The sequence below is a fragment of the Diceros bicornis genome, chromosome 16 (assembly GCF_020826845.1).
Source record: "Diceros bicornis minor isolate mBicDic1 chromosome 16, mDicBic1.mat.cur, whole genome shotgun sequence".
Classification (NCBI taxonomy): Eukaryota; Metazoa; Chordata; class Mammalia; order Perissodactyla; family Rhinocerotidae; genus Diceros; species Diceros bicornis.
Genome location: NC_080755.1, coordinates 3,360,508 through 3,386,546, shown reverse-complemented (window position 1 = coordinate 3,386,546; position 26,039 = coordinate 3,360,508). Strand labels below are relative to the sequence as shown.

General features: G+C 42.7%; 1 long non-coding RNA gene across 1 annotated transcript; it reads right to left on the bottom strand.

Annotated features, from left to right (window-relative positions):
• Positions 1-1,752: 1,752 nt before the first annotated feature.
• LOC131415227 (uncharacterized) lies at positions 1,753-25,405 on the bottom strand. The gene is made up of 3 exons (XR_009222372.1): positions 25,191-25,405; positions 2,590-2,637; positions 1,753-2,340 (listed from the first exon to the last, which is right to left on the bottom strand). It is a non-coding gene; the product is annotated as an uncharacterized LOC131415227 (long non-coding RNA).
• Between the last annotated feature and the right edge of the window lie 634 nt (positions 25,406-26,039).

Here is a 26,039-nt window from a genome sequence, read left to right as displayed (position 1 = left end):
AGCCCAAAATAAAATGGGGCCCCAGCCCGATTTTTATCAACTGTCCCCTGGAGACTCCTTTCTTAAGCCACGTCTCATATGATGTTTACTAAGGATCTAATCTTGGGCCGTGAGTTGTTTTTCAGAAACTCCGTTTTTGCTCCTTGAGCGAGTTTCAACTGGTTTGAGCCAATGAGACCACAAGATGGCTGGCAAGACTCAAACCACGAGTGCACAAGTGACTGGAGGATGACCTGGGGGGCCAAGAACTCCCCTGTCGATGATGTTAAGGACACCGCCTTTTGAACGGGGGATGTATGACAGAACATGAACATTTTCTGCGCTTGCACAAAATGCCTAGGACTGCCCCCAACCTTCCTGCACCTGCTGCTTTGCCCTTAAAAAGCCCTTTTCAACAGCCCATTGGGGAGAAAGATTTAACCTTTGTCTCCTGCCTCCTTGCTGGCCAACCACGTAATAAAGCTTTTTCCCTTCTACAAGAGGGGGTATCCCATGTTTGGCTTAAGGGGTGCATTGGGCAGCGAGCCCTTCCTCGGTTACAATACTTGGGTGGCTTCCATGTTTTAGCTGTTGTGAATAATGATGCTATGAACATGGGTGCTGAAATATGTCTTTGAGAACATGCTTTCAACTGTTTTGGGCGGGGGTATATGCCCACAAGTGGAATTGCTGGATCCTATATAATTATATTTTTAATTTTTTTTAGGAATTGTTATACTGACTTTTACAGCAACTATATATTTTATATTCCTACCACAGTGCACAAGGGTTCCAACTTCTCCACATCTTGGCCAACACTGGTTCTACTCTTTTTCTTCTTTTTTTGATAGATGTCATCCTAATGAATGTGAGGTGGTCTCTCACTGTGTTTCTGCTTTGCATTTCCCTAATGATTACTGATGTTGGGCATCTTTTCATATGCTTATCGGTCACTTGCAGATCTTCTTTGAGGAAATGTCTATTCAAGTACTTTGTTCATTTCTCATTTGGGTTGTTTGTTTTTTATTGTTGAGTTTAGGAGTTCCCTATTTATTCTGGATAGTAAGCCCTTGTCAGATACATGGTTTGCAAATATGGTCTCCCATCCTGTGGGTTGTGCTTTTACTCTGTTGATAATGTCTTTTGAGGCACAAAACTTTTTAATATTCATGAAGTCCAGCATGTGTATCTTCTTATTTTATTGCCTGCTCCTTGGGTGTCATATCCATGAAATCATTGCCAAATCCTATTTTGTCAAGTTTTGTCTTATGTTTTCTTCTAAGGCTATTATAGTCTTACATTTAGGTCTTTGATCCACTGGGAATTAAGCTTTGTATATGGTGTTAGATAAGGGTCCAAGTTGATTCTTTTGCATGTAGATATACACTTTTTCCAGCACAAGTTGTTGAAAAGACTGTCTTTTCCCCATTGAATAATCTTCGCGCCCTTGTCAAACATCATTTGGTCATATGGGTGAGGGTTAATTTCTGGGCTCTCAATTCTGTTTCCATTGGTCAACATGTCTGTCTTTATGCCATGACAATGTTGTTTCGATATTGTAGATTTGTAGTAAGTTTTCAATCAGGAAAGAATGAGTCCTCCAACTTAGTAACTCCTTTCAAGATTGTTTTGGGTATCTGAACTTACTTGAGATTCCATAAGAATTTTTGGATGGGTTTTTTTCTATTTCAGTACAAAATGTCCTTGAGATTTTGATAAGGACTGCACTGCATTTGTTGATCTCTTTGGACAATGTTGACACCGTCACAATAAGGAGTCTTCCAATCCATGGTGATGGGATGTCTTTCAGTTCTGGTAGCGCCGGGCGGTTGTTCAGGTTGACGAGTGCTCGAGGTAGTCATGCAGAAACCCACAATTCCTCCTCACTGTGCCTTCACCATTTCCTTAGAACCCATCGACAGTCAACAGAAGGCAAAATGCATGTAAAATGCACGTGGGAAGTTTTCAAGGACTGGGTGTGCATGGAGCACACATTTCTTCCACTCCTCTCCATTAGCAAGAACCACGGACTGAACTAGCAGACCCTAACACAAGGGGCCTGCAGACTCAACCAGCAGACTCCAACAAATGGGGACTGTGGACTAACCAAGGGCTAAGACTGATGCTCTCTTAGAGCATCTTGTCAGTCTAGACTGACCCATTGACCCTGGACTGGAAAGCCAGTTAGATCGGGAGCTCAACACAAAGACAGTGGATCTCAGATCCGAGAGGAACTTACCCATGGCCCTCGGAAACAGCGAAAAAGATGGAGAACTCAAAGGTTTTGCGGGTACCAATGCCTGTGTTTCTCATCTCCGAAGCCATCAGATGAGTCCTTTGAATCCCACTGCTGCCACCAAACTGTTACAAAACAAAATTTAACTGAGTAAATTTTAAACATCTTATTGGCTTTATTCAACAATTCATGAATCAGGCAGCATCCAGTCTAGCAGAGAGAAAGGAGCTCCAAGGAGCTGGAAAACATGAAGGACTTTTATAGGCAGAAGGGAGCAAGAACAAGGAAGTTACACTAGACACAACAGCGGGTTGGTTACTGCAAGGTTACCTTCCTTTAGGGGATGGCAGGGCTCCATCAGGAAGATGACCTACCTGCTGCTCATCAGGCGATTCCCCACTGACTGGTTTAAGATTTCATTCCTGGGAGGGCCAAAAGTCTAATTAAGTCTCAGCTTGTTGACGTGGGGCTTAGCCTAAGCGGCTCCATTTGGGCCTGGTGTCTTGTTTTAAACACATGACTTCTGCTGGTCCCTGCTTTCCCCAGTTACCCCCTAGCTGTCCCTTCACTGACCATTGTTGGTCACACACCCACTGCACCTGCCTCCAGTCCTTCCCCCTCAACACCGTAATCTCACACACAGCTCCTCCCGACAGTATCATGACGTCTCCCACCACACGTCCCCTATACCTTCCACACTGCCAGCCAGATGCTTCACAAACACCACCACCATTTATGTCCAATGGGCTGAGAGGGCTGCCCGTGCACTGGGAATCAGGAGTTGCAGGGTCTGTCACTTGGCCTCCAATCACCTACTGTACCCCAGCTGATGTGCTTACCCTGCGGAGAGACTCAGTTGTAGCCAACTCCATCGAACAACATCATCTTTGCCCCAGGCTTCCTTCAAAATGCTCCACCCACTTTCTGCCCCAACTGCTCCTTGAGGGGTCATTTTGGGGTAGCCTTCGAGGCCACCTTGGTGATTTTGTGCCCAGGCACAAACATCCCTCGGCCCACAAACACTTTAACCATACCCCCTGAAATCATATAGCACAGGTAACCAGTGAATGGGTGCAAATTACTGATTTTACCTCCAAGACACCTAAGGAATATTTGACACCAGGAGCATCCACTTTTGGGTTTCACTGTGGGCTGATATCACAAGGCTCTCACCCAGTGAGCGTCTCTCTTCCCCAGCCCTCTGAGCAGCTTTCTCCAGGCTACATTCTGCAATACATCATTGTCTGTCTCTCAGCCTGCTTCCCTCAGGTCGCAGGAAACTTCCCCTGAGTTTCCTGCCCTGACTGGTTACCACCAACCCATATAGACACTGTCAGTCCTATAGCACTGGGTGTTCACTTCTACTAGGACTGACTGACTGGACTGGGCACAGGTGCGGTGGCCCTACCCACACAAAATCAGGTAACTGAGGCAACCAAGAAGTATCGACAACCTTGACCCAACATGGACTACAACTCCGTAAGACCCTATCCTAGCCCTTGTACAACAGTCTCATGAGTCTCTTGTCTAAATGGTTTTAGAAAACAGCCTGGCCCTAGAGTGTATATACCAGCTAAGGAAGGAGGGGTTTGTGCCTTTCCTGGAACCACTTGCTGAATGTACATCAACACACAAGTCCAAACCTACCACCACCAGATGGCCCAAGAGGTTAAAATATTGCATAATATTACCCACATCTTGAACAGATACCCAAGGCCCCTGAGATCACTGACCTACTTTCATGGCTGGTCCCTCCAAGTTGGGGACGATGGAAATGGACTGGATTTTACACTGTTGCTTGTACAATCATAGGACTTGTTTCTATAGCCCTCATCGGACGTTTACTCTTTTGGCTACAACATGCCCTACCCCTAATAACTCCCTTAATTACCCTTATTAAATACCCCAACCAACTTAAAATTAACTAAATTAAAATTAATCAATACCCTGATTAATTTAAAAACTTTAAAATTTTTATCGAGGAAAATCTGCTTAACACAGAATACACCGTTGAGAGCATTTTAAAGTATACAGTTCAATGGCTTTTAGTACAATGATTATGTCGTGTGGCTATCACCACTCTCTAATTCCAGAACATTTTCAACACCCTCAAACAAACCCATACTCATTCGCACTATTTTCTCCTAACCCAAGCCCATGGAAACAACTCATCTGTTTTCTCCCCCTATGGATTTGCCTATTCTGGACAGTGCATTCAAATGGCATCATGCTATCTGTGGCCTTTGTGGACGGCTTCAGTGAGCACACGTTTCAAGGTTCATCCATGGCTGAGCATGTAGCAGTACCTTATTCCTTTCTATGGCTCTATAATATCCTATATTATGAATAGGCCACATTTGGTTTATGCAGTCATAACTGGATAGAAATTTGGGTTTGTTTCACCTTTAGACCATTGTGAATAATGTTGCTTTGAATGTCCATGGACAAGTTTTTTTTTGAACATATGTTTCCAATGCTCTTTTGGACATACCTACCATGTGACTCTCCAGGTTAATGGTAATTCTAGGTTTAAGATTTTAAAAAATGCCAAGCTGTTTTCTGCAGTGGCTGCATCATTTTACTTTCCCACCAGTAATGTTATGTGGGTTTCCCTTTCTCCACATCTTTATCAACACTTGTTATTTTCCATTATGTTGAGTATAGCCTTCATTTTGAGCGTGAAATAGTATCACACTATCCTTTGAATTTGCATTTTCCTAATAATTTATGATACTGAGCATCTACCTAGTGCTTATTGGCCATCTGTGTATCTCCTGGAGACATGTCTATTCCAGTTGGTTACCCATTTTCATTGGCTTCTTTGTTTCTTATAATTGAGTTCTAAGAGATCTTTATATAGTCTCAATATTAGAGCCTTCTCAGTTACATAACTTGCAAATAGAGAACACATCAGTACCCCACTTTTAACAATGGATAGAATATCCAGACAGAAAATCAGGAAACAGCAGACATGAAAACATTAATGGACCTATCAGACATACACAGAACATTTTACTGAACAGCAACAAAACGCACTCTCTTCTCAAGGGCACACGGACTATTTTCCAGAACAGATCAAGTGTTAGGTCACAAAACAAGTCTTAACAAAATTAAGAAGACTGAAACCATACCGAGTATCTTTTCCAAATACAATGGCATGAAACTAGAAGTTAATAACAGAAAGAAAACTGGAATATTCATAATACATGGAAATTCAACAACAAACTCTTAAACAGCCACTAGATCAAAGAAGAAATCAAAAGGGACATTAGAAAATAGCTCCAGACATACAAAAAGAAAAAATAAAAACACCAAAACTTACAGGATGCAGCAAAAGTAGTACTAAGAGCAAAGTTTGTAGTGATAATTTTGTACATTATAAGAGAAGAAAGATGTCAAAGAAACAACCTGACTTACAACGCACAGCATTAGAAAAAAAAAAAATGAAACCCAAAGTTAGCAGAAGGATGGAAGTCACCAAGAAGAGAGAGGGAAAAAATGAAAGAGAGTATGAAAGATCAATAAAAGTAAGAGTTGATTTTTTGGAAAAAAATAAAATTGACAAACCCTTAGATAGAATATCGAGGAAAAAGAAGAGAGATGACTCAAATAAAGTAAATCAGAAATGAAAGAGGCGGCATTACAACTGATGCTTCAGAAAGAAAAAGATCAGAAGAGACTATTCTGAACTAGTGTACACTCACAAATTGGGTAACCTAGACAAAATAGATAAATTCCTAGAAACAACCTATGAAGGCTAAATCATGGAGAAACAGAAATCTTGAACAGACCAGTAACAAACAAGCAGACTGAATCAGTAATCAAACACCTCCCAACGAGAGGAGTGTAAAGTGAATGCCTGACTTCACCACAGACCCCTGAGCCAGCCTGCCCCAGCCCCAGGCTGACTCCCGTGGACCTAGCTGGCTCCCTGCAGGCTTCTGCAAATCCAGGCCCCTGGCTCACCCTGGAGCATGCCAGCTCTGGCGGCCCCAAGCAGCATCCCTGACACCAGGCTCCCACCAGGCTCCTGGGAACCCAGGCCCCCATCTCAGCCTAGGGGCTGCCATCTTCAACAGCCCAAGGTGGCTCCTGTGACCTCAAGTGGTGTCCTTGGCACCAGGCTCCTGGTGGGCTCTGGTGAATCCAGACCCTGGCTCACCCAAGTTCCTGCCTACTCCAGGCAGCCACAGGCAGCACCCACAGCCAGAGGCAGCTTCCGCAACAGGGCACGCAGTGGGCTCCCACAAACCCAGGACCCCAGGTCACTGCAGCACTTACCGGCTCCAGCAACCCCAGGTAGATTCCATGGCATCAGGCTCCCTCGGGGCTACTGGGAACTCAGGCCCATGGCTCACCACACCACCTGCCAGTTCCAGCAGCTGTAGACAGCTCTCATGGAACCAGGCTCCTGGCAGGCTCCCACAAAACCAGGCCCCCCGCTCACCCAGGTGCTTGCTGACTCAGGCAGCCCTAGGCAGCTCCCATGGCACCAGGCACCAGCAGGCTCCCATGAACCCAGGCTTCCATCTTGATCCAGTGCCTGCTGGCTTCTGCAGCCTCAGGCAGCTCCTGTGGCCCCAGGCCCCCAGAAGGCTCCCAGGAATCCAGACTTCTGGCCTCCCCCAGCACAAGCTGTCTCTCATGGCGCCAGAGTCCTGGCAGGCTCCCGTGAACCAAGGCTCTCAGGTCATCTCAGCACTGGCCAACTCCCATGGCCCTGGATGACTCCTGTGGCTGTAGGCTCTCAAGCAGGACCTGCCAAACCAGGCGCCAGTGGAGCTACGCATGAACTCAGGGTCCCAGCTGTGCCCAGGGCCAGACACAATACTGTGGACCCAAGCTCTCCACTCACCCCAGTACCAGGCTGCCCAAGGACTCCAGCAGCAAGCCTGCCCCTGGACACCACCAGATGGCCTACCCAGGACCCCTAGATGGGCTGACTGTGAAGGCTTTGGTTTGCTAAAGCCAGTCTGTAAAGAGTGGAAGAGGTGCCTACTTCTTCAAATTTGCAGACACCAATGGAGGCCACAAGGATCAGGAATACTCAAAGACCCATGATACCACCAAAGAAAAAGAATAAAACTCCAATGACCGACCAAGAAATGGAGATATAGGAACTATGTGACAAAGGCTTCAGAGCAACCCTCTTTGAGAAATTCATAAAACTATAAGGAAACACAGATAGACTACTAAATGAAATAAGGAAACAGTGCATGAGCAAGTGAGAAGTTCAACATAGAAACAGAAATCTTTAAGGAAAAACAAACAGAAATTCTAGAGTTGAAGAACAAAATGACTGAACTGAAAAATTCAATAGCAAGCTTCAAAATCAGATTCAACCATGTACAAGAAATAATTAGTGAACTAGAAGATGTGTCATTTGAAATCATCCAGTCAAAGAAGCAAAAAGTAAAAAAGGAATGGATGGGAACGGGGAAAGGCAGTGTGAATTACGGGATACCGTGAAAAGAAACAGATAAGCATTATTAAAGTACCAGAGGAGAAGACAAGGAGAAAGGAAAAGAAAGTTTACTTAAAAAAATAGCAGCTGGGCCGGCCCCAGGGCTTAGCAGTTAAATGCGTGTGCTCCGCTACCGGCGGCCCGGGTTCGGATCCCGGGTGCGCATCGACACACCGTTTGTCCGGCCATGCTGAGGCCGCATCCCACATACAGCAACTAGAAGGATGTGCAACTACGACATGCAACTATCTACTGCGGCATTGGGGAAAAAAAGAGGAGGATTGGCAATAGATGTCAGCTCAGAGCCAGTCTTCCTCAGCAAAAAAAGAGTAGGATTAGCCCGGATGTTAGCTCAGGGCTGATCTTCCTCACAAAAAAAAAAAAAAAAAGATCTAAAGAAAAAAAAAATAGCAGCTGACATCTTCCCAAATCTGGGGAGAGATTTAGACATCCAAGGTCCTGAAGTCGATCTGTCACCTTAAAATTTCAAACTAAAACTTTCTTCTCCAAGACACATTATAACAAAACTATGTAAACTCAAAAAAAGGGTCAAACAACAGGATCAAGTTCAACATGATGCAAATCAATGAATGTGACACACCGCATTAATAGAATGAAAAATAAAAATCATAAAATAATCTCAGTCGATGCAGAAAAAGCAGTTTGACAAAATTCAACACCCCTTCATGATAAAAACTCTCAATCAAGGGTTACAGAAGGAACATAATAAAAGGTTTACATGACAAACCCACAGCTAACATCATATTGAACAGTGAAAGGTTGAAAGCTTTCTTGCTACGACAAAGAACAAGACAAGGGTGCCCAGTCTCAATACCACTCTTCAACATACTCCTACAAGTCTTAACCAGAGACATTTGGCCAGAGAAAGAAATATAATGCATCCAAATTGGAAAGGGAGAAACAAAGTGGTCTCTGTTTGCAGATGATATGATTTTATATAGAGAAATACCTAAGGACTCCCCCCCAAACTGTTAGGACTAATAAACAAATTCACTCAAGCTGCAGGGGACAAAATCAACATATAGAAATCTGTTACCTTTCTGTACACTAACAATGAACTATTTAAAAAAGATATAAAGAAAACATCCTATTTACAATAGCATCAAAAATAGTAAAATACTCATAAATAAATTTAACCAAGAAGGTGAAAGGTCTACACACTGATAACTATAAGACATTGATGAAAGAAACCAAAGACACAAAGAAATGAAAAGATATCTTATGTTCGTGGATCAGAAGAATTAATACTGTTAAAATGTCCATGCTACCCAATGCCATCTCAAGATTCAATGCAATTCCTATTAAAATTCCCATGGCATTTTTCACAGAAATAGGACAAACAATGCTAACATTCACATGGATCCACAAAAGACCTCAAATAACAAATGCAACGCTGAGAAAGAAAAAGCTGAAGGCATCACAATTCCATTTCAAACTTTATTACAAATCTATAGTAATAAAAACCGTATGATACAGGTATAAAAAGAGACACATAGACCAATAGAACAGAATCAAGGGCGCAGAAATAAAACCACACACATACAGTTTGCTAACAGTTGATGAGTCAGCTAAGAAGACTCCATGGGGAATGGATAGTTTCTACAATAAATGGTGTTGGGAAAACTGGATAACCACATGCAGACAAATGAAATTGGATCCCTATTTTACACCACTCTAAAAATGATACCAAATTGAATAAAAGACTTAAATGTAAGACAGCAAATATGAAACAACTAGAAGAAAATATAGAGAAAAAACCCCATGAAACCAGTCTTGACAATGATTTTTTTTGGATGTAACATCAAAAGTGCAAGCAACAAATGTAAAACTTAACAAGTGGGATGACATCAATCTAAAAAGCTTCTGCACAGCAAAAGAAACAATCGGCAAACTAAAGGGGTTAATATCCACAATATATAAGAAACTCTTACAAGTCAAAAGCAAAGAAACCAACGAAACAATATGAAAATGGTCAAAGACCTGAATAGATACTTTTCCAAAGAAGACATAAAACTGGTCAACAGGTACATGAGAAGATGCTCGTAATCACTCATCATCAGGGAAACGAAATCAAAACTACAATGAGATATCACCTCACACCTGCTAGAATGGTTATTCTCAAAGAGACAACAGACAACAAGTGTTGGTGAGGCTGTGTAGAAAAGAGAACCCTGTGCACTTTTGGTATGAATGTAAATTGTTACAGTCACTATGGAAAAAAATATGGAATTTTCTCAAAAAAATAAAAACAGGGCCGGCCCTGTGGCTTGGCGGTTAAGTGCGCGCGCTCTGCTGCTGGCGGCCCGGGTTCGGATCCCGGGCGCGCACCGATGCGCTGCTTCTCCGGCCATGTTGGGGCCGCGTCCCACATACAGCAAATGGAAGGATGTGCAGCTATGACATACAACTATCTACTGGGGCTTTGGGGGAAAAAATAAATAAATAAAATTATAAAAAAAAAAAAAAAGAAAAAAGAAAAAAATAAAAACAGAAATACTATATAAATGAGCAATTCCACTTCTGGTTGTATATCCAAAGGAATTGAAATCACTATTCTGAAGAGATATCTGCACCCCCATGTTCATTTCAGCATTATTCACAAACTGAGGACATAGAAACAATCCATGTGTCCATCAATGGATAAACAGATAAAGAAAATGTGAGATATATGTATATATACATGAAATATACAATGGAATATTATTTAGCCATCCAAGAGAATGAAATCCTGCATTTTGCGACAACATAGATGGACCTTGAGGCATTATGCTAAGCAATATAAGTCAGACAGAGAAAGATAAATACTATATGTTCTCACACATATGTGAAATCTAAAAAAGCCCAACTCAAAGGAATAGAGACTCGGGGCCGCCCGGTGGCGCAGTGGTTAACTGCACGCGCTCTGCTGCGGCAGCCTGGGGTTTGCAGGTTCGGATCCCGGGCATGCACCGACGCACCGCTTGTTAAGGCATGCTGTGGCAGCGTCCCATATAAAGTAGAGGAAGATGGGCACGGATGTTAGCCCAGGGCCAGTCTTCCTCAAGAAAAAATGGGAGGATTGGCATCGGATGTTAGCTCAGGGCTAGTCCTCCTCACAAAAAAAAAAAAAAAAAAAAGAATAGAGACTAGAATGGTGTTTGCCAGGGCCTCGCGGGTGGGGGAAATGGGGAGATGTGAGTCAAAGTGCGCAAATTTCTAACTGTGAAATGAATAAGTTCTGGGGATCTAATGTATAGCATGATGACCATAATTAACAAGACTATATTATATACTCAAGAGTTGTTAAGAGAGTAGATCTTAAAAGTAATGACTAGACGGGGGCCAGCCCCGTCGCTTGGCGGTTAAGTGCACGTGCTCCGCTACTGGCAGCCCGGGTTCTGATCCCAGGCGCGCACCGACGCACCGCTAGTCTGGCCATGCTGAGGCGGCGTCCCACATACAGCAACTAGAGGGATGTGCAACTATGATGTACAACTATCTACTGGGGCTTTGGGGAGAAAAGGGGAAAAAAAAACCAAAAAAAAAAAAAAGTGATGACTAGAAGAAAGAAGTTAATTATGGGAGGGAATGGAGGTGCTAACTCACCATACTGTGGTAATCCTTTCACAAATCATCATCTTGAACTCGAAAACTTACATATGTTATATGTCACTAATATTTCAAGAAATCTAAAAAAAAATCTCTCAACAAAGTACAACGCAGGACCAGATGACTGCACTGGTGAATTCTACCAAACCTATAAAGAAGTATTAAAAACAAGCCTTCTTACGCTCTGTCAAATTTGAAAAAGAGGGAACACTTCCAAACTCATTTTACGACGCCAGCATTACCCTGATACCAACACTAGACAAGGACACTAAAAGAAAATAAAATTACAGACCATTACCCCCGATGAACATAGATGAAAAAATCCTCAACAAAGTACTAGCAAACTGAATTGAACAGCATATTAAAAGAATTATACACTACGACCAAGTGAAATTTATTCCTGGTATACAACGGGAGTTCAACATACAAAAATCGATCAGTGTAATATGCCACATCAATAAAATGAAGGGGAAAAAAACATGACCATCTCAATGGATGCAGAAAAACCATTTGACATAATTCAACACCCTTTCATGATAAAACACTCAACAAACTAGAATAGGAGGAAAGTGCCTCACCATAATAAAAGCCATATATGAAAAACACACAGCAAACATAATACTCAATGATGGAAGACTGAAAGCTTTTCCTCTAAGATCAGGAACAAGGCAAGGATGCCCACTTTCACCACTTCTATTCAACACAATACTGAAAGTTCAAGCCAGAACCATGAGGCAATAAAAATAAATAAATAAAAGGCTTCCAAATTGGAAAGAAAGCAGTAAAATGGTCTCTGTTGGAAGACGATATCATCTCATATGTAGAAAACACGAAAGACTCCACAAAAAAGCCGTTTGACCTAACACGAATTCAGGAAAGTAGCAGGATACAAAGTCAACACAAAAATCAGTTGCATTTCTATACACGAACCATGAGCTCTCTGAAAAGGAAATTACAAAAACAATTCATTTATAATAGTATCAGAAAGAATAACATGCTTAGGAATTAACTTAACCAAGGAGGTGAAAGGCTTGCACCACAGAAACTACAAAACATTTCAGAAAGAAATTAAAGAAGACATACATAAATGGACACATATCCCATGTTCATGGATTGGAAGGCTTACTATTGGTAAAGTGTCAATATTACCCAAAGCAATCTACAGATTCAATGTAATCCCTATCCAAATCCTAATGATGTTTTTTGCAGAAATAGAAAAACCCATCCTAAAATTCACATGGAATCTCAAGGGACTCATAATAGCCAAAACAATCTTGAAAAAGAACAAAACTGGAGGACTCACACTTCCTGATTTCAAAACTTACTACAAAGCTACAGTAATCAACAGTATGGTATTGGCATAAAGACAGACATAGAGACCAATGGCATAGAATAGGGAGCCGAGAAACAAAGCCTCACATATACGGTCAATTGATTTTTCACAAGGGTGCCAAGACCACGCAACGGAGAAAGGTTTCTTTTCAACAAATGGTGCTGGGAAAACTGGATATCCGCATGCAAAAGATTGAAGCTGGACCCCATCCAACACCATATACAAAAATTAACTGAAAATGGATCAAGGACATAAATGTAAGACCTCAAACACGAAAACTCTTAGAAGAAAACATAGGACAAAATCTTCACGACACCGGACTTGGCAATGATTTCTTGGATATGACACCAAAGGCACAGGTAACGAAAAAACAATGGACAAATTGGACTCCATGAAAATTTTATAAGTTGGTACATCAAGAGGCACTGTCCACAGCGTAAAAAGGCAACCCAAGAGAGGGAGAAAATATTTGCAAATCATGTTTCTGACAAGAGACTGATATCCAGAATATACAGAGAAGTCCTAAAACTAAACAACTAAAAAACAAGCCAATTCAAATATGGGCAAAGGACTTGAAGAGACATTTCTCCAAAGAAGACTTACAAATGGCATATAAGCACATGAAAAGATGCTCAACACCACTAATTATTAGGGAAATGAAAATCAAAACCACAATGAGACACCACCTCACACCCACTAAGATGAGTGCTATGGAAAAGACAGAAAACAACAAGTGTTGGCCAGGGTGCGGCAAAATTGGAACCCTGGTACACTGTTGACAGGAACGTAAAATGGTGCAGCCGCTATGGAAAACAGTATGGATGTTCCTCAAAAAATTGAACATAGAATTATCACGTGATCCAGCAATTCCACTTCTGGATATACACCCAAAAGATCTGAAAGCACAGCCTTGAAGAGATATTTGTACATCCATGTTCATAGCAGTATTATTCACAATAGCTAAAATGTGGAAGCAACCCAAGTGTCCACTGACACATGAATGGATACACAAAATGTAGTATATCCACACAATGGAATATTATTCAGCCTTAAAAAGGAAGCAAATTCTGCAATATGCCACACATGGATTAACCTTGGGGACATTATGCTAACAGAAATAAGCCAGTCACAAAAAAACAAATACTGTATGATTCCACTTACACGAGGAACTGAGAGTAGTCAAAATCATAAGAGATGCAAAGTGGAATGGTGGCTGCCAAGGGCTGGGGGGAGGGGAGAAGGGAGAGTTATTGCTTAATAGGTATAGAGTTTCAGATTTATAAGAGTTATGGGGATGAATGGTGGTGATGACTGTACAATAGTGTAAATGTATTTAATGTCACTGAAGTGTACACTTAAAAATGGTTAAGATGGCACACTTCTTTGTTATGTATATTTTAACTCAATATACAAAAAGGGGAAAAAAAAAGAAATGAGCTATTAAGCCACAAAAAGACATAGTGGACCCTTAAATACATATTGATAAGTGAAAGAAGCCAACCTGAAAAGGCTATATACTCTGTTCCATAGTTTTCATGTATTCCAATTACACGACATTCTAGAAACGGCAAAAGTATAGACACACTATAAAGATCAGTGTTGCCAGGAGTTGGGAGGCAAGGGACGAAGAGGTAGAGCACAGGGACTTTTAGGGCAATCCAACTCTTCTGTGGGATACTGTCGTGGTGGATACACGAGATTATGCATTTGTCAAAATCCAAGTACATGACAGCGAGACAGCGAACCTTAATGTAAACCACTGACTTGGTTACGAACACTGTAGCAGCATCAGCTCCTCACCTGTGAGGAATGAGCCGCACTAACACAGGTGGTCATGCAAGATGTTAACAGTAGGGGAAACTGCAGGGGAGGAGGGAGAAATGCTCTGCACTATCTGCTGAATTTCTCTGTCCATCTAAAACTTTCCTAAAAAACAATCATTAAAAATTAATGAATGGAAGGTAGGGAGTGGGTAGAAATAGGGATGAAACAAGAATATCCGAATATTGACAAATGTTGAAGCTGAGTAATAGGGACACGAGGGGGCTATCACACTTTTCTGTTTAATTTGTGAATGTTCAAGGTTTTCCACAATAAAACATTTTTAAAGCTCCAGATTAAATCTAGATTATATATACAAGGAATCAAAGAATGTGAAGAAAGCAGATATTTTTGAAGCAAGTACTCAAGGGGCACACTGAGGGAACGTGCAATCACACTGGATAGAGAGTGAACGTCCTGGTTCCACCAGGAAGGTTCAGAGCTCAGTGAGCAAGGCAGGCGACAGCACAGTCAGGGAAGTGACAGATAATGAACACGGAAAAATGTTCGCCCTCACTGGTCACAGAAATGCCAACGATGGGCCCTGACAGAACTGCCCCAGGATTTACAACGTCGAGACACCCAGAATTAGAGCGGGCTCAGGGACAGAGCACCACGTCCTGTGAGAATGCCAATCAGCACCGGCTTTCTGGAGGGCAAACCTCCCGAACCCTGGAACCTGCAGGCCACTGGCCCGGCTGCTCTGTTGTACAGACTCTGTCCAAAAACAAAGTGATTGGGTAAAGATGATGGACTGAATAAACACATGTAGAGCCCCTTTGACACAAAATCCCTAAAAAATGACCCAAAGATTCCTTCATTGATGAACAAATTCATAATAGCCCTGGGAACCATCAAGAGAGCCGACATTTTGAGGAAGACATCAAAGAGAGACAAAGCTGGTGACCGGGGACCCCAGTGGGGGGCTCCGGGTGGGCCATGGAGACCCAGTCAGGGTGCCCGCTCTTCCTCCCCCGCTTCTCTTCCTCCCCCGCTTCCCCCGCCGCTCACCTAACACCTCCTGCATCGCCCTTCCACTCCCAGCCACTGCCCACCTCATGCTCCAGGAATACAGGAGCAGAGACGCAGGGCGCCCTTTCCACCAGCACAGCTGTCCTCTTGCTCTCTGCACCTCCCCAGGCGGCGGAGCCCAGCCCTGCACCTCCTCAGGGCCCAGCACGCTCCACCCGGGCCCTCAGCCTCCTCCTCTCCATCCGGTCCTCCCTGCAGCACCTGCTAGCTCATCTCCACCTTACAAACAAACTCTCCCTTGGACCCATGCTCCCTTTTGGCTACTGTCCACTTGCCCGACTCCCCTTCATGGTGAAATCTCTTAAGTAAAGTGCCTCATCCCTACTGCCCTCCCATGGCTCCCCTTCCCCCACTCTAGACCCAGCTTCATTCCCACCCTCTCAAGGAGACTGAGGTCACCAGTGATCCCACGTGGCCGAGTCCAGCCATCTTCTCTCCATTCTGATCAGAGCTGTACCCGACTCCGCTGAGCACCCCTCCTTTCTGCAATACCCTTTTCCCCTCGTGGCTCCTGCAACCTCATGCTCCACCATTTCAGTCCCCTTTCCTGGACCCTCTTCAGCTACACCTCTGCAAACACTGCCTGCTCCTAGGCTGGGCCCGGGGTCCTTCCACAGCTGCAGTGTCTCCAGGAAACCGCATTCCATTCCACGTTTTTAAACATCTCTGACCTCATCCTCACTCTGCAGACACACCGATGCAACTTTAAGAGCTTAGGTGCTAGCTCCCCAGCATCAGCACCTAAGGAGTATCTTAGACTCGATTCCTCTCAAAATTTCACTGTCATATGAGTTCCAAAATAGCATCAAATATGTCCAAAAAGGAGGAAAAATTTGCATACAATAAATAGTGGTGAACAAAGTAACCGATAAAACGTATACTTACATCCAATCATGGTTGCTTGATGGGGAAAATAAGAACACAGAACTGAGATCAGACAGTCTCAAGCTGGGGAGTGGAACGTGATGAGCTGAGAGCGTAGAACACAGGAACTGATCAACTCTAAGCATTTCCAGAAAGAAAGGCAGAAACTGTTGTTCCTAAAAGCTGAAAGACACCCACTAGAAGAATAGAAAAATCATGAGAAAGCCTAACAAATTAAAAATTAAATTAAATGGTAGACTCAACTTCCAATTTATCAATAATCACAATTGTGAATGGATGAAATTGCTCTATAAAAAGACTAAGGCTCTCAAGTTGAGTTGAAATATAGTCATAAAATAAAGGGATATAATATGGTTGAAAATGAGGAGATAAAGAAATAAGACTTTAAACGGACAAAAAGGGGTTTTCTGTGTTGATAACTGTCAGGAACACTTATGCACCTAACAATATGGTCTTGAAACATAAAGCAAAACTGGACAAACAAGAAGACACAGGCACCTCCAAGATCACAGGGAAACTTACCTTACCTCTCTTAGAAATCCACAGGTCATGGGGCGGCCCCATGGCTTAGCGGTTAAGTGCGCGTGCTCCGCTGCTGGCGGCCCAGGTTCGGATCCCGGGCGCACACCGACACACCGCTTCTCCGGCCATGCTGAGGCCGTGTCCCACATGCAGCAACTAGAAGGATGTGCAGCTATGACATACAGCTATTTACTGGGGCTTTAGGGGAAAAATAAATAAATAAATAAATAAAAATTAAAAAAAAAAAAGAAATCCACAGGTCAAGTGATACAGTAAGTTAGGAAACAGATCTGCTGACGAACACAAAAAAGCTAGATCTGGCCTCAGCCTGAGGGACAACAACGTAAGCAACTAGTGGAGAGGATGCATTCTCCTCAAACCACAATGAAACAATCACCACAATGGACTGTGTGCTAAGCCACAATGAAATCTCTATATTGTCCACAAAGCAGAAATCTATAAGTGACCATATTACTGGACCTTCAAGCAATAAAAGTAAAAAATAATCACAAAATATTGGCTCCCCTCCCCCAACCTATCCACTTGAAAATCTGTCCACATTCTTCTAAATCTCTCAGGTTAAAGGGGGGATCCAGACAGACAGACAAACTCTTTAGAAATGAACAGCAAGGAGAGCAGCATGAGGCAAATCCATGGCGTGGGGACAAAGGGACAGACGAAGGGACACAGCCTCCACTGCAGGTATCAGGGAATATCACCTGTACATGAAGAAGCTGAGCACTTCCCTCCAGGAGCCAGAACAACACCACAATAAAACCAAAGACAGAAGAACGAAGCGAGGATTCACGAGGCAGGAACAACAACGTAGACCTGAGCAATGGAGTCAAGGGCTGGCTGTCTGGAAAGACCTGTAACAGTGAGAAACCTTCACAGTCTGACCAAGAGGAACAGACAAAGGCACCAAACTGTACCATCAGGTACGACAAACTACAGAAACAGCTTTAACGTGATAGGAGAACAAAGCAGATAACTTTGACCAGGACATCAGCGGTCCTCAGCTGGAGCTGTCCTTCCCCCAGGATGCATCTGGAAACACACGGGATGGGTTTTGTTTCTTGCTTTGTATTGTCCTAATGGTTGTTGCCCTGGGGGTCCAGGAGGTCCTGAACAGCATGTCACATAGAGCCATTTCCCACCTGAAGTGTTACTGACATCTGGAAAGACAAGCACTGATCCAGATTAAATGAACAATGTGGCTGAGCGGCCCAGTGGCGTAGGGGTTAAGTGCACGCACTCTGCTGTGGTGGCCTGGGGTTCGGATCCCGGGCGCGCACCGATGCACTGCTTATCAAGCTATGCTGTGGTGGCGTCCCATATAAAGTGGAGGAAGATGGGCATGGATGTTAGCCCAGGGCCAGTCTTCCTCAGCAAAAAGAGGAGGATTGACAGATGTTAGCAAAAAAACAAAGAAACAAACAAACAAATGAATAAATAAATAAACAATATGGTAGGGAAATGTTTTCCATGGAAGTATAACAGGCAAAAGATGGTACCCTCAGTATGTAAGGAATATCGAGAAACCACTGTTTACAACTACTAAACTGTAAAAGAGCGGGAAAATCAGAAACATAGCCAATAAATACAGCAAAAATATATCCAACCTATTTGTACAGGTGGAGAAATACGTATGTAAAGCACAGGAAACAGTCTAGGAGATGACACACCAAATTTTACCATGGACAAGGACAAAAGTTGGGAGATAGGTGAGAAATAGGAGTTTTTACACTTCTTAGTTTATATATTTCTGTAGTTTTAATTTTTACAAAAGTGAACGTATTGTACTCAAACAGATGTTTAAAATTTTAAAGAAATTATTAAAATATTCAAAATGACTTCAATTCAAGGATATTCATTAAAACATGAATAGGAGGAGTGACGTCAGCAACACGGCGGAGTGAGCTTTCCCGTAAACTCTTCCCCCGATAAGATACAACAAAAGGAACAACCACAGACCAACAACAGAATCCTAGACAGTGAAAAGCAAGATCAGAAAGATCCACACTGCTGCACATCTGAGAGAGGAATGTGCTAGGCCCCTGGAGGAAGTGAGGAGAGGTAAGGAGAACTCCTCTCCCTCCCCATCAGATCAGCAATTCCGGTCCACATGGCTCCCAGTGAGGGGGTAGGGGCGGCCCTCTGCGGGGAAACCATAGCCCTTCCGGCTCTCTCCGCCAGTGGGAAACTCCCACACAGAGCACTCAGAACTGCTACGGGGTACCATCAACATCTGAGCACCCCAGGAGAGCGGATACCGAGGGGCGAATGAGAAGCCCCTCATGCCACGGACCCAGCGGGCAAAAGAGAGAGCACCCCCTCCGCCCGCAAGCTGGACCCTGCGGATCGCAGCGAACAGCTAGGGCAGAGTGCAGGGGGCACAGATTACACAGACCTTTACCCCCACACAGTGGCAGCGGGTGGAAATTGCAACCAGATATTTCCAGGATGAGGAAAAGCAAAGCCAATACAGGAACCACAATGCAAAGGTACATAAAATCACCAGACCAGAAGGAAAATGACAAGCACCCAGAAACCAATGCTGAAGACACAGAAATCCATAACCTAAATGACAGAAATTTCAAAAAAACTCAATGAAATACAAGACAGCACAAATAATTCAATGAGATTAGGAGTTTCTTCACATAAGAGATTGAAATCATAAAGAAAAACCAATCAGTGCTGATGGAGATGAAGAACACAATGGAGGAGATAAAGGAGAACCTGGAATCTTTAAAGAACAGAGCTGACAACATGGAGAAAAGAATTAGCATTATAGAGAATAGGAATACAGATATGCTCCAGATGGAAGAGGAGAAAGAACTAAGACTAAAAAGAAATGAAGAAAGTCTCTGAGGAATATCTGACTCTATTAGAAAATGTAACATAAGAATTATAGGTATTCCTGAGGGAGAAGAGAGCGAAAGAGGAACAGAGAGTCTATTCAAGGAAATAATAGCTGAGAATTTCCCAAATCTGGGGAAGGAGCAGGAAATATCAGTAAGCGAAGCCAACAGATTACCTAAATACGTCAACAGGCAAAGGCCCACTCCACGACATCTAGTAGTAAGGCTAGCCAGAGTCGATGACAAAGAAACAATATTAAAGGCAGCTAGACAAAAACAAAAGATAACGTACAAAGGAACTCCCATCAGGCTCTCAGCGGATTTCTCAACAGAAACTTTACAGGCCAGGAAAGACTGGAGTGATATATTCAAAATACTGAAAAACAAAACCTTTCAGCCAAGAATACTCTTATCCAGCAAAAATATCCTTCAAATATGATGGAGAAATAGTAACTTTCCCAGATAAACAAAAGCTAAGGGAGTTCATGGCCACGAGACCCCCCACTACAAGAAATACTCAAGAAGGCCCTCAGGCCTGAAAAAAAGAAGAGAAAGGGAATACAAAGCTAGGAGCAAGGAGAAAAATAGGTAGACAAACTCAGAAAAATAGTAGATCTTTACCGGAATAGGTTAGCAACCACTTAAATACCAAAATCAAAGATCAAAGGAAGGAATTCACCAAAAATAAATTTAACCTTATCACTGTAAACACACACCCACAACACAAGATAGAATAAGGTATAACAAGAACGACTTAGAAGGCAAAGAGGAAAGTGATTGAATTGACTTAGTATAAGGAAATCCACTATCAGATAATGGACTATCTCATACACAAGATTTTTTATACAAACCTCAAGGTAAACACTAAACAAATAATCAACACAAAATCACATATGATAAACAATGAGAACACTAGAAGAGTCATAAGACAGAAGAACCAAACTGAACTGGCATTCCGAAACAAATGGGACAAGAAACAAAGGAAATGCAAAAGAACCAGAAAATAAGTGACAAAACAGCAACATTAAGCCCTCATATATCAATAATTACCCTAAATGTAAATAGATTGAACTCTCCAATCAAAAGATACAGAGTGGCAGGATGGTTTAAAAAGCAAGACTCAACAATATGCTGCCTCCAGGAAACACATCTCAGCTCTAAAGACAAGCACAGGCTCAGAGTGAAAAGATGGAAGACAATACTCCAAGCTAATGACAAACAAACGAAAGCAGGTGTTGCCATACTCATATCAGAGAAAGTAGACTTCAAGATAAAACAGGTTAAAAGAGACAAAGCAGGGAAATATATAATGATAAAAGGGACACTCCACCAAGAAGACATATCACTTATAAATATATATGCACCCAACATAGGAGCACCAATGTACATAAAGCAACTATTAACAAACCTAAAAGGAGACATTAACAACAACACAACAATAGGAGGGGATCTTAATACCCCACTTACATCAATAGATAGATCATCCAGACAAAAAGTCAATAAAGAAATAGTAGACTTAAATGAAAAACTGGATGAGATGGACCTAGTAGACATATACAGAGCACTCCATCCAAAAACAGCTGACTACACATTCTACTCAAGCACGCATGGAACATTCTCAAGGATAGACCATATGTTGGGAAACAAAGCAAGCCTCAATAAATTTAAGAAGATTGAAATCATAACAAGCATCTTTTCAGACAATAATGCTATGAAACTGGAAATCAACCATGAAAAAAAAACTGGGAAAGTGACAAAAATGTGGAGATTAAACAACATGCTACTGAACAACCAATGGATCATTGATGAAATTAAAGGAGAAATCAAAAAATATCTGGAAACAAAGGAAAATGAAAATATGCCATACCAAACCATATGGGATGCAGCAAAAGCGGTCCTGAGAGGGAAACTCATAGCGATACAAGCCCACCTTAACAAACAAGAAAAAACCCAAATAAGCAGCCTTAAATTGAACTAGAAAAAGAACAAAGCCCAAAGCAGAAGGAGAGAAATAATAAAAATCAGAGCAGAAATAAATGAAATTGAGACCAAAAAAACAGTAGAAAGGATTAATGAAACAAAGAGTTGGTTCTTCCAGAAGATAAACAAAATCGACAAACCCTTAGCCAGGCTTACTAAGAAAAAAAGAGAAAAGGCTCAAGTAAATAAAATTAGAAATGAAAGAGGAGAAATTACAACGGATACCATGGAAATACAGAGGATTATAAGAGAATACTATGAGAAATTATACACCAACAAATTGGACAATCTAGAAGAAATGGATAAATTCTTAGACTTATACAACCTCCCAAAATTGAACCAAGAAGAAATGGAGAATCTGAATAGACCAATAACAAGTAAAGAGATTGAAATAGTAATCAAAAACCTCCCAAAAAGTAAAAGTCCAGGACCAGATGGCTTCTCCGGTGAATTTTACCAAACATTCAAAGAAGATTTAATACTCATCCTTCTCAAACTATTCCAAAAAATAGAGGAAGATGGAACACTTCCTAAATCATTCTATGAGGCCAACATCACCCTGATACCAAAACCAGACAAAGACAATACAAAGAAAGAAAATTACAGGCCAATATCGCTGATGAACATTGATGCAAAAATCCTCAACAAAATATTGGCAAACCGAATACAACAATACATTAAAAAGATCATACACCATGATCAAGTGAGATTTATACCAGGGAGGCAGGGATGGTTCAACATCCGCAAATCAACCAACGTGATACATCACATCAACAAAACAAAGAATAAAAACCACATGATCATCTCAATAGACGCAAAGAAGGCATTTGACAAGATACAACATCCATTTATGATAAAAACTCTCAATAAAATGGGAATAGAAGGAAAGTACCTCAACATAATAAAGGCAATATATGACAAACCCACAGCCAACATCATACTCAACGGGGAAAGACTGAAAGCCATTCCTCTGAGAACAGGAACGAGGCAGGGCTGCCCACTCTCACCACTCCTGTTCAACATAGTACTGGAGGTTTTGGCCAGAGCAATTAGGCAAGAAAAAGGAACAAAAGGAATCCAAATAGGTAACGAAGAAGTGAAACTCTCACTATTTGCAGATGACATGATTGTATATATAGAAAACCCTAAAGAATCTGTTGGAAAACTATTAGAAACAATCAACAACTACAGTAAAGTTGCAGGGTACAAAATCAATCTACAAAAATCAGTTGCATTTCTATATGCTAATAATGAACTAACAGAAAGAGAGCTCAAACAGATAATACCATTTACAATTGCATCAAAAAGAATAAGATACCTAGGAATAAATCTTACCAAGTAGGTGAAGGACCTATACAATGAGAACTACAAGACATTATTGAAAGAAATCCATGATGACATAAAGAAATAGAAAGATATCCCATGCACGTGGATTGGAAGAATAAACATAGTTAAAATGTCTATGTTACCTAAAGCAATCTACAGATTCAATGCAATCCCAATCAGAATCCCAATGACATTCTTCACGGAAATAGAAAAAAGAATACTAAAATTCATATGGGGCAACAAAAGACGCAAATAGCTAAAGCAATCCTAAGAAAAAGAACAAAGCTGGAGGCATCACAATCCCTGACTTCAAAACATACTACAAAGCAATAGTAATCAAAACAGCATGGTACTGGTACAAAAACAGACACACAGATCAATGGAACAGAACTGAAAGCACAGAAATAAAACCACACATATATGGACAGCTAATTTTTGACAAAGGAGCTAAGAACATACAATGGAGAAAGGAAAGTCTCTTCAATAAATGGTGTTGGGAAAACTGGACAGCCACATGCAAAAGAATGAAAGTGGACCATCTGCTATCGCCATTCACAAAAATTAACTCAAAATGGATCAAAGACCTGAAGGTGAGACCTGAAACTATAAAACTCACAGCAGAAAATATAGGGAACACACTATTTGACATTGGTCATAGAGGAATCTTTTTGGATGACATGCCTACCCAGACTAGGGAAACTAAAGAAAGAATAAACAAGTGGGACTTTATCAGATTAAAGAGCTTCTACAAGACAAACGAAACCAGAATCAAGATGAACAGACAACCCACCAGCTGGGAGAGAATATTTGCAAAACATACATCTGACAAGGGGTTGATCTCCATAATATATAAAGAACTCACACAACTGAACACCAAAAAAACAAACAATCCAATCAAAAAATGGGCAGAGGAAATGAACAGACACTTCTCCAAAGACGATATACAGATGGCCAACAGGCACATGAAAAGATGTTCAACATCACTAATCATCAGGGAAATGCAAATCAAAACCACACTAAGGTATCACCTCACGCCCATTAGAATGGCTATAATCACCAAGACAAAATCAACAAACGTTGGAGAGGATGTGGAGAAACAGGAACCCTCATACACAGCTGGTGGGAATGCAAACTGGTGCAGCCTCTATGGAAAACGGTATGGAGATTCCTCAAAGAATTAAAAATAGAGGTGCCCTATGATCCAGCCATCCCACTACTGGGAATCTATCCAACGCACCTGAAATCAACAATCCAAAGAGGCTTATGCACCCCTATGTTCACTGCAGCATTATTCACCATAGCCCAGAAGTGGAAGCAACCTAAGTGTCCCTCGACTGACTATTGGATCAAGAAGATGTGGTATATATATACAACGGAATACTACTCAGCCATAAAAAAAGACAAAACCATCCCATTTGCAACAACATGGATGGGCCTAGAGGGTATTATGTTAAGTGAAATAAGCCAGAAAGAGAAAGACAAACACTGTATGATCTCACTCATATGTGGAATATAAACCAACACACGGTTTACTGTGTTACCAGGGGCAATGGGGGTGGGGGGTGGGCACAAGGGGTGAAGGGAGACATATATATGGTGATGGACAAACAAAAATGTACAACCCCAAACTTCACAATGTTATAAACTATTAAAACACCAATAAAATACATTAATTAATTAAAAACATGAATGGAAAGAACCTCCCCATGACTTTAAGAGTCTCCCATAACTTTTCTAATAGTTTATTATGTCGATATTATTTCACATTTAGATCCTAACTCATTGGAATTTACATTTGTGTGAGAGATGCAACAGAAGCTGACTTTCTCCTGTTCAAGTGGAAAACCAACCATCCAGGCACCATTCATTGGGTAGGTCTGGCTTTCACAGCTGACCTGCAATGCCTCCTTTCCCACTTGCTAAACCCCGACAGCTACCGCAGCCTCTCGAGTGCCCTAGAGCGAGCGGGGTGAGCTCTGCAACCTGGGCTCCCTGTCTGCGAGGGGCGGCTACCAGCAGAGCCTTCTCCCAAGACAGCAGCAGGCATGCTGCACACAGAAGTGCTCAGGGGCCGTCTGCTGCAGAGCAGGAAACCCCTCATGATGAGCAGGCAGTGGGGGAGCCCCGAGCCCCGGGACTGACCTTGGCTGGGGGCACCAGGCTGCTAAGGCAGGGAGCCCCCTCCCTTCAGCTCGTCCAGCTCCTCCTGCAGCATGTGCACCTGGCTGTCGGCGGCTGCCCCTCTTCAGCTCGCCGTTCTATCCACCTGCTCCCGCAGGCGGCACCCGTGCTCCTGTTCCCCCGGGAGCAGAAGCAGTAGGAGTGCAGCAAGTCGAGGAGATCTTGGGCGCCCAGTGCTGACAGGATGAGCCCGCTGAGGGACGTGGGGTCGGTGTCGCTGTGCTCGCCCTGCACAGCTTCTGCGGCTGGCTTCGGGGTGACGTCTGTTGGAGTGGAGGGGCTCTGGGAGGGTTTCTGAGGCATCATTGTGAATGATGAACTTGGGGGCTCTGGGCCAAGCCCTCGTCAGGCCTCAGGCTGGTCCCGCTGCAGCTGGGCTCCACGTCACTCTTCAGCCTCCTTCAGTCGACAGGCTCTGGGGGACAGATGGCCTCTCTTGAATGTACACTGAGGAGAACCTGTAAGAAGGAAACCAGCCAATAAATCTGCATGCCTCAGATCCTGGGGGTAAAGTCACCCACGGAAAGGCCACTCTTACCCAGCAGCCCCTCGCTGGGAAGAGGGGGTTTCATCGCCAGCATCTACAGCAGACGTGTTTGCATCTCCCTGGCTGCCTGATGCTGTGGAGGCCACACTGTCTCCTGGAGTTCCTTCCAGAGACTCTGCGCCCGCTCCTGATTGGCGGCTTCCCGGGCAGCCCTGGCTGCGGGTTCGCCCTGCAGAGGGGGTCGCTTCAACTTGCGGGACCCCAGCTAGGCCCTCAGGTTTTCCCTCAAGGACGACGATGAACCTGCAGCTCCTTTCCCATCT